We start from the raw sequence: 10,000 nt of genomic DNA, 5'->3' as shown, positions 1-10,000 counted from the left end.
CAGACCACCGTTAAGGCAAAGAGGAAGAAGAGTGGACTGGCACAGAAGGTGGACTCGGTGACCACAGAGTTGGAAAGTATTAAGGCGCTGTTGGCCAACTTGCAGCCTCCAACACACACAGGGCAGGGTGGTAGCGTACACGCTCGAACCCCACCAGCCGATCAGGCGGAGCGGTCACCACCGACGCTGTCACCAGTAGGGAGTGTCCAGGAGCTAGATACACTCTCCACAAGGGCGTCAGAGAGTTTGGACATGGGACAGGGAGACGAGGCCGAGTCGTACGAGTCAGCCCCCCACGACTCTCAGACCAGCTCCCAGGATACAGCCCGGGGTACAGGGGTGGAGCCAGAGGCTAGCCAGCTTTCTATTAAGTCCACCCTGAAGGCAGCGTTGGCGCGTTTGGGGCTGGACCCGGTCCCTGTGGCGGTGCCCCCCCAGAATGCGTTTTTTTAGAACCGCGGTACAGCAGACTGCCTTTGCGGTCCCACCCTCAGCTCCGTACATTGAGGAGCTGCAGATGTGCTGGGCAGACCCCAGACAATTTTCCCACCTCCCCACCAACTGCAGGGTCCTGTCGGCCATGCAGGGGGCGTCCACCTATGGGCTGGAAAGGATGCCTAATGTGGAGCCGTCAGTGGCAGCCTTAATACTGTCCCCCGATGAGGCGCTTAGGCCCCATGCTCGCTGCCCCCGCCCACAATGCCGGCTGACAGACGACCTCATTGTGAGGTGTTATGATGCAGCCGCTCGTACGGCGCGCATAGGGAATTCAATGTCCCACTTAATGCTGGCTCTCACCCAGACACTGCAGGGCACAGGGGATGCGTCGGCGTCCCAGGGGTTGTGTGACTCCTCGCTACAGGCGTTTGCCTTTATGTCGAGAGAGCTCGGTAGGCTAATGTCATATTTGACTTTAGCTCGCCGCCAGATATGGGTGGCCCAATCCCCCCTAGCCGAGCCAGGCAGAAGGGCACTACGTTCTCTCCCGGTGGTCCCCGGGGAGTTGTTTGGTCAGGCTGCACAGCAGGCCCTGGAGCGCAGTGTGCAGGTCATACAGGCCAGGCAGCAGTTTGCGAGCCTTCGTCGGGGGAGCCAGACTAGACGCGGGCCCCGACCACTAAGAGCTGAGGCGCCCGCACAGTGGCCAGTCAGCCAGCCGCGGACACGGCAGTCAGAGAGGTTTCGCCAGCCAGACAGATCTCGCCCACCCCCCGCCACCCGCACACTTCTCCCTACACAGGGCGCCCAAGCCACGGCCCGTTACCCCTCTAGGGACCGGAGGGGGAGAGGGCGCAGGCAGTGACAGCAGTACACCGGCGGTCGGCCGCTTCTCCAGCCAACATCTCAGGCGCTGGGAAGCGGTGACATCGGACCCCTGGGTACTGGCAACCCTGTCTCAGGGTTACAGTATCCAATTTCAAGGCTGACCGCCAAAGTTCCGTGGGGTCAAGACCACCACCGTCACCAACCCGGGGAAGGCCCTAGCCCTACGTCAGGAGATCGGCGCTCTCCTCCAAAAAGAGGCCATCGAACAGCTCGACGCGCCTACACACGAAGGTGGGTTCTACTCCACCTATTTCATAATTCCAAAGAAGGATGGCGGGCTCCGCCCCATTCTAGATCTCAGGCACTTAAATACTCATCTCAAGACACTGAGGTTTCATATGCTGCGCACCAAGGAGGTTCTGCACAGCATTCGGAAGAACGATTGGTTCACGACCATCGACTTGAAGGACGCTTACTTCCATGTCCCAATCGCACCACACCACAGACAATTCCTCAGGTTCGCCTTCGAGGGCCGGGCGTACCAATTTCGGGTACTACCGTTTGGAATAGCTCTGGCACCCCGGGTGTTCACCAGGTGCGTTGCAGCTGCTCTGGCTCCTCTGCAGGCCCAGGGAATGCGCATTTTGCCCTACCTGGACGACTGGCTTATCTGCTCCCAGTCGGAGGTACAGGCCCGCAGCGATGTTGCCGCGTTGATGGCGCATATCACGGGTCTAGGGCTCAGACTGAACCTCAGAAAGAGTTCCCTAGTTCCCCGTCAGCAGACTGGGTTCTTGGGCATGGCCATCGATTCGCAGGCGATGAGGGCTGTCCCCTCTCAACAGCGGGTCGACGGAATCCAGCAGCTCGTGGCGCGCTTCAGAGGACACAGGGCTCTGACCCTGAGATCCTTCCAACGCCTACTGGGGAGGCTAACATCAGCTGCATCCCTGATCCCACTAGGCCTCCTGGCGCTGAGGCCTTTCCAAATCTGGCTAAACAGCCTGGGCCTCCATCACGTGCGGCACAGACACAGACTGGTGAGGGTTACCACCAGCTGCAGGAGGTTCCTTCATCCTTGGAGGAGGAGGAAGTACCTGACCCAGGGAGTTCCGTTGGGCGCTATTCCTTCCTGGAGGGAAGTGGTGACCACGGACGCGTCCCAGATGGGGTGGGGCGCCGTGTGGCAGCGTCAGATGGCCAGAGGTCGCTGGAGGTCGCTGGAGGTCGCTGGGCTCCAGCAGAAGCGGCAGCACATAAATGTGCTAGAGCTTCGGGCGGTGCTGCTGGCTCTAAGGCACTTCCTCCCTGCGCTAGTAGGGAGGCACGTGCTGGTCAGGTCGGACAATATGTCAGCGGTGTATTATATCAACCACCAGGGAGGCACCAGATCGCTGCAGTGCTTAGGGGTCGCCCAGCAGCTCTTGCAGGAGACCCATCAGCATCTATTGAGCCTGAGGGCTGTGTATTTGCCCGGCACTTACAACAGAGCCGCAGATCTCCTGTCCCGGGGAAGCCCCGACCCAGGGGAATGGAGACTCCATCCAGATGTGGTACAGGTGGTATGGGGTCGATATGGCAGGGCAGAGGTGGACCTATTCGCCTCTCAAGAATCGACTCAGTGTTCCCTCTGGTTCAGCCTCTCGGAGCCAGGCCCGCTAGGCCGGGACGCACTGGCGCATACATGGCCGAGACGGCAGCTATACGCTTTTCCTCCTCTGCCACTAATTTGGCCCACCTTGCACAGGTTGGAAACAGAGGAGCACGAGCTGCTACTAATCGCTCCCCGGTGGCCGGGGAGGGTATGGTTCCCCAGGTTGCTCCAGCTGTTGCATGGGAGACCCTGGTGCCTCCCAGTGAGGAGGGATCTACTATCGCAGCTGGGCGGCCAGATCTGGCATCCAGATCCGTCTCGGCTACAGCTCTGGGTCTGGCCCCTGAGGGGCCGGACCCACTGCTAGGACTTTTTGAGCAGGCGGTGGTATTCACCATTAACAGCTCGCGGGCACCCTCCACCAATGCCCTCTATGCGAACAGGTGGAAGATATTCACGGAATGGTGCCAGGCACGGGGACAGGAGCCAGCACACTGCCCCCTGCCAGCGGTACTACAGTTCTTGCAGTCACTTCTGGATCGGGGACTCACGCCCTCCACCATAAGGGTGTATGCTGCTGCCATCTCCGCAGGGCACGTTCGGATAGAAGGCAGAACTTTCGGGTCCCATACCCTGGTGACTCGGTTCCTCAAGGGGGCTCTTCGACTAAGACCCCCACAGCGGAGGCAGGTGCCCCAGTGGGATCTCCTCCTGGTGCTACGAGCACTCTGTGCAGCCCCGTTTGAGCCTTTACAGACGACGGAGCTCAGCTGGCTTTCAATGAAGACCGCTTTTCTTCTAGCCATTACGTCAACAAAGCGAGTAGGGGAGTTACACGCCTTGTCAGTAGGCACGGATTGCCTGCAGTGGCATCCTGAAGGCAAGGGGGTCACCCTGTGGCCGAACCCCGCCTTCCTCCCAAAGACCCTTCCCTCCACATTTTCCAACCAGCCCCTCAGCCTGGCAGCTTTCGAGTCCACCCTGGCGGAAGAACAGGGCCTGAGCGCAGAACGGTTGTGTCCAGTGCGCACCCTAAGGACTTACGTCGCAAGAACGGCAGCTTGCCGTCAGTCAGACGCATTGTTTGTCTGCCACACAGGGCCAAGAAGGGGTCAAGCATTATCCAGACAGAGGCTCTCTAAATGGATTGCAGAGACGATCCAACAGGCCTACAGGCACAGTGGCTCCCCAGCCCCTCAGCAGGTCCGAGCCCACTCCACGAGGAGTGTGGCGGCTTCATGGGCGTCTTTGAGGGGGGTTCCCCTCAGTGACATCTGCAGGGCAGCCTCCTGGGCATCAGGCTGCACTTTTACTAGGTTTTACAGGGTGAATGTGGTATCCCATAACCCGGTCGCGGCAGCGATACTCCCTACGCCGTTACGGCGTCTCTAGAAGCGGGTAGGCACTCCTCATGACTTTGTTGGTATTAGTCATCCAGTGCTGTAAGCACCGCCTCTGGCGGTCAGGAGAAACGAAATAGAACGAAGGTTACGTATGTAACCACGGTTCTATGAGTTTCGGATGACCGCCAGACCTTGGCAGTCACTCGGAGTTTACACGAGAAGATTGTCAAGAGGTCGCTTGCTGGGTTAGACAGCCTTTTGTGCTAGCGCACATTGACGACGTCACCCAGGTCACAGGTGACTTTGTTGGTATTAACACTCGACCTGCACGTACGTGCAATGGAAATCCAGTGCCGTAAGCACCGCCTCTGGCGGTCATCCGAAACTCATAGAATCGTGGTTACATACGTAACCTTCGGTTTAGTAGTTCCGGTCGTCGTGAACATGGAGTAGACGCATTTACTTCACGCTCCCACCTACTTTATAAATGTATAGAATTTAGCCCCTTTTTCCTACCCTACGAATACTCACTTACAACTTTTAACCCCTAATAATCGATCCTGTGAGAAGATGGCCACGAAAAACAGCAGAAATAAAGAAAGAAAGGAAGACACTACTGCCAAGGATAGCGTAGCTGCTGGCCGTTCTGATATGGACACCATAGCCGCCATGTTAGAAGAACATAGAGCGGCCCTTTCGACTGAATTCAGATCTGCTTTCTCAACCCTCGAGACAAAACTAGACACGATGCAATCAAAAGTAGATGACCAGGACATTCGTTTGCTATCTCTTGAGGCCAATGCCAATGCGGTCAGCGATAGCATTAGGGAATTGGTAACTAGCTGCTCAACCCTAGCCAACGACAATGCTAAGCTACAGGCAAAGGTGGTGGATTTAGAGGGACGTAGCAGAAGGAATAACATACATATCATTGGCCTACCTGAGTCAGTCGAGGGCTCACGTCCCACAGAATTCTTTGCTGGGCTACTGGTGGAGGTGTTGGGGGAAAATGTCCTGCCTTCAACACCAGATTTAGACCGTGCTCATCGTGCCCTCACCGCTAAGCCAAAACCAGAGGATAAACCCCGATCAGTTGTCATTTGCTTTCACAAGTTCCAAGTTCGCGATCGGGTGATACGTGAATCCCGCAAGATGAGAGGTAAACTCCAGTATCGTGGCAATCCAATTCATATTTTTGAGGATTACAGTCCGGATGTTTTGAATCAGCGATCTGAATACCGAGATGTCATGAAGGATCTCTACAACCTTGGCCTCAAACCTACTCTGCACTACCCAGCTAAGCTGTTTGTCACGCTTGATAAAGGCAAGAAACGGCTATTCTCTCCCCAAGAGGCTCAAGAGCTTGTGTCTTCGTTAAAACGTCCACGGCCGAACGAGTAGATGGACAGCATGGATACAGAGATTTCAACAGCCATACCACATCACAGACTTTAGGCGACGAGATCCAACGTGTGCTGTCAACCATACGATCTGTGAGTTTCTGACTAGACGTGAGTTAAAGAGGACAGCAGTTCGTTTTTTTTATGTAGCTTGCTATGCTAACTGTCTACTAAGCTTAACGTCATGCCTGTACCTTGGCTGCTTACATTTTCCTTTCTGATGTTATCGCTAATGGTTCTTTAGAAGTGAATGATATTATGGTGAACGATTTTTTTTGTGGTTATAGCCATCAGCATATATGTTGTCACTTTAAAAATTAGGCTAAACTTTTTTTTTTTCTACCTACTATTATTAGCCTCCTGAGGCATTGGCTTTACCGTAACACTATCTGAAGGGGTAGCGTCTAAAATGTGTAGTGTGTTAACAAAGAGTTTATTGTAACATTATTGTTTTGTTGTTACTGTTATAAAGTAGGAAGGGGCAGACCTATAGCCTGGTGGGTTGCGAGTTCGAGACATGAGAGCCCACGAGATGCCATGCAGCAGCAGGAGCTACCTCGGTGGTAGTCTCCAGGCTATGGGGGGGAGGGGGGTGGGTTATGGGTTTCATTTTCATTTTATTTTTATTTGCCAGCTGATATATATATCTTTAGTTTTTCTCTTGACAGTGTATATTTACTTTGCTTTACAAAGCTAGATAATAGCACATCATAATTCTACAACTCAAGTGCATGGAAGTGGCTATAAGTTTGTCAGTTGGAATGTGAGGGGTCTTGGTCATGTTATGAAACGTGCTAAAGTATTTGCATATCTGAAATCCTTGTCTGCAGACATAATGTTTCTGCAGGAAACACACATTAAACATCCCACCAAAGGTAAACTTAAGGTCAGTTGGGTAGACCAACAGTATGAAGCAAATTTTACTACTAAAGCTAGGGGGGTGGCGATCCTAATTAGAAAAAATATCCCTCTACAATTAATGACCCCAATGGTAGGTTTCTAGTAGTGACTGGAACCCTAAACTCTGTGCCAATAACACTTGTCAACCTTTATGCACCTAATTTTGACGACTCAGACTTCTTTCAGAAGGTCTTTAATTTGATTCCAGACATCTCCAGTACTAATATTATACTAGGGGGGGACTTTAACTGCGTGTTAGACCCTCTTCTGGATAAACAGTTTTCCAAATCCCTTCAAAAATCAAACTCCTGTATTCGCCTAAATACTTTGGCTGACAATCTCAACCTAGTTGACATATGGAGGCTTAAGCATCCAACAGTGAGGGACTATTCTTTCTTTTCTCCAGTTCATAAGTCATACTCCCGTATTGATTATTTTTTACTGGACTCAAAACTGTTATCGACTGTGGAAACTGTAACATACCAACCTATTGTAATATCAGATCATGCTCCATTGTCCATGGTACTTAAAATAGGGGTAGGTAGAGCTGGACGCAATCATTGGCGCTTTGACCCCACACTATTAGCAGACGAACAGTTTACTAACCACCTTCAAGAACAGATTTCTCACTTTATCACAGAGAATGACACTGGTGACGTCAATGACTCCATCCTGTGGGAAACACTGAAGGCTGTCATCAGGGGCCATGTCATAGCTTATGTCTCCAGTAAAAGGAAAATTGAAGGCAGTAGACTAAAAGCTATAGAACGTGACCTATCTCTTCAAGAAGATTCATATAAGAATAATCCCAATGACGCCACTCTAGAGACAATCACCAACTTAAAATATGAATATAATACTATACTTTCTCAAAGAGTTGGCTCACTACTTGCTAAAACACAACAAAAATATTTTGAATTGGGTGACAAGCCTCACAGACTTCTTGCAAGACAGCTGCGACATTCACAGGCTACACGCGCCATTCACAAAATAAGAGACAAACAGGGTAACCTCACAACAGATCCAGTCAAAATAAACAAGGCCTTTGCATCATTTTATGAGGACCTGTACCAGTCTAAAGTCAAATCCACGGATCCACAGATAATGAATCACTTTTTAGAGAACAGCCAGCTCCCTACACTAGACGAAACAGCAGCTAAGGCAATGGACGCCGTCATAACGTTGGAGGAGATTGTAACAGCTATTTCTCAATTCCCTAACAACAAAGCCGGTGGCCCGGATGGGTTTACCATTGAATTTTTTAAGAGATACTCATCTAGACTCGCCCCTTTGCTTTTGCGCATGTTCACCCTTGCTAAGGAAACTTCAGCACTACCCCCCACACTTTACAATGCAAACATTGCTTTGATCCTCAAAAAAGACAGGGATCCGTTGGATATGTCATCATATCGTCCAATATCTCTTCTCCAGATGGAGACAAAAATACTCAGCAAAGTGTTGGCCAATAGAATGTGTAAATACATAGCCAGCTTAATAGACCCGGACCAGACTGGCTTTGTCCCGGGTAGACATATATATTTCAACCTACGTCGTCTTTTCAACATCATTTACCAGAAACAAAAGGATGAGTCTGTGGTTATCGCATTGGATGCCGAGAAGGCTTTTGACTACATTGAATGGAGGTACATGTTGACTGCCCTGAAATACTTTGGCTTTGGCCTAGAGTTTATTAAATGGATTGAGATCATCTATGCTCAACCTAAAGCTTCAATTCTCACTAACGGTGACATCTCACAACCATTCCATCTCCATAGGGGTGTTCGTCAGGGATGCTCTTGTTCACCCTATCTATTTAATCTAGCCATTGAGGCTCTAGCTAGTCAAATTAGGTTGAACAGGGACATTGCTCCAATTAAAATTCACAATATAGAGAATAAGATATCCCTATTTGCAGACGACATCACACTATTTATGTCACACCCCAAATCATCCATTCCACCTTTATTACAGCTAATTGATACTTTTAGCAGTTTTTCTGGCTATAAAATCAACTGGGGAAAAAGTGAACTGATGCCTATATCAGACAAAGTAGACCTAAACTTTCTACGCACCACTCCTTTTAAAATGACAAGAGACCAATTCAGAACTTTGGGTATCATTGCAACAAGGGAGCATGGGAAACTCCTCAGCAGCAACTGGGATTCTAAAATACAACAGTTAAATCAGAATATCCAATTTTGGAACACTCTGCCCATTTCTATGGTGGGTCGCATTAACGCCATAAAAATGGTTGTCCTCCCTAGATTTTTATACATCTTCCAAAATATCCCTGTCTTCATTCCCCTCTATTATTTTAAAAAGCTGGACACTATCATATCTGCCTTTATATGGAACAATAAAAAAGCCAGAATATCCAAAAAACACCTAGGGAAGTGTAGGGCAGAAGGTGGGTTTGGGTTGCCAAACTTTATGCTATACTATTGGGGCGCTAATCTGAATGCGCTACTACACTGGCAAAATGGTATGCCAACAGTCAGTAGTCAAGGGGGCGTGCCCTCATGGCTCCAGATAGAAATATCCGCATGTGGTGCCACCTCCCTCCCAGCACTTCTTAATAACCCGGCGAAAACAAAAACACCTCCCTATATAAACAACCCTGTTATCCTTCACTCCTTAAGAATCTGGAAACAAATTCAATCTTTTCTTGATTTACCCAAAGTCTACATAGACAGTCCAATTTGTCACAACCATGCTTTCACACCTGCTTTGATGGATCCAGCCTTTTCCAGATGGAAAGCCAAAAATATTGTCTTTGTAAGGGATCTGTACTCTGAAGGTAACCTAATGTCATTTCAACACCTACAACAGACATATGATTTACCGTCTGCGCACTTCTTCAGGTTCCTCCAGATTAGGGATTACATCAAGACTCATATACCACACTACGAGCACATGCCCAAACACAACACACTGGACAGTCTTCCCCGCCTTACACCAGGTAGCAGAGGCACAGTTTCCTTTTTATATGATATGCTAAGGGCCCATGAAGTGGTGCCCACTGCCAAGTTGAAAAACTATTGGGAGCAGGAACTTAACATGGAAATTTCAATAACTGTTTGGGAGGGAATTATGGATAGAATTCACAGCAGCTCTATCAACTCTAGGCATTCTCTAATTCAATTTAAGGTAGTTCACAGACTCCATTTCTCGAAAGCCAGGCTCCATGACATATACCCCAGCATTTCTCCTTTATGCGATAAATGTAAACAACAAACTGGTACTCTTACACATCAGTTTTGGTCTTGTTCTAAGCTAACTTCTTTCTGGTCTCTTATATTTGACTACATTTCAAAGGCTTTCCATAAAACTATTACACCAGACCCACTCCTTGCCATCTTTGGTTCAGTGGTGTATGATCCCAACATTACAAGCTATGAAGGGCAAGCCATTTCCCTCTGTACTCTGTTGGCCAGGCGCCTCATTTTGCAACAGTGGAAGTCAGACGCTGGCCCTCTATTCCAACAGTGGCTTAGGGA

General features: G+C 49.9%; 1 protein-coding gene across 1 annotated transcript in view; it reads right to left on the bottom strand.

The window, feature by feature from the left end:
* Positions 1 to 10,000, bottom strand: part of LOC105896454 (arf-GAP with dual PH domain-containing protein 1) — a 52,378-nt gene that overhangs the window by 18,967 nt on the left and 23,411 nt on the right. The gene's annotated exons all lie outside the window — the stretch shown is intronic.

This window comes from Clupea harengus, chromosome 1 (assembly GCF_900700415.2).
Source record: "Clupea harengus chromosome 1, Ch_v2.0.2, whole genome shotgun sequence".
Taxonomy (NCBI): domain Eukaryota; kingdom Metazoa; phylum Chordata; class Actinopteri; order Clupeiformes; family Clupeidae; genus Clupea; species Clupea harengus.
The sequence above is the reverse complement of the archived record's forward strand: the minus strand, read 5'-3'. Positions and strand labels throughout refer to the sequence as shown.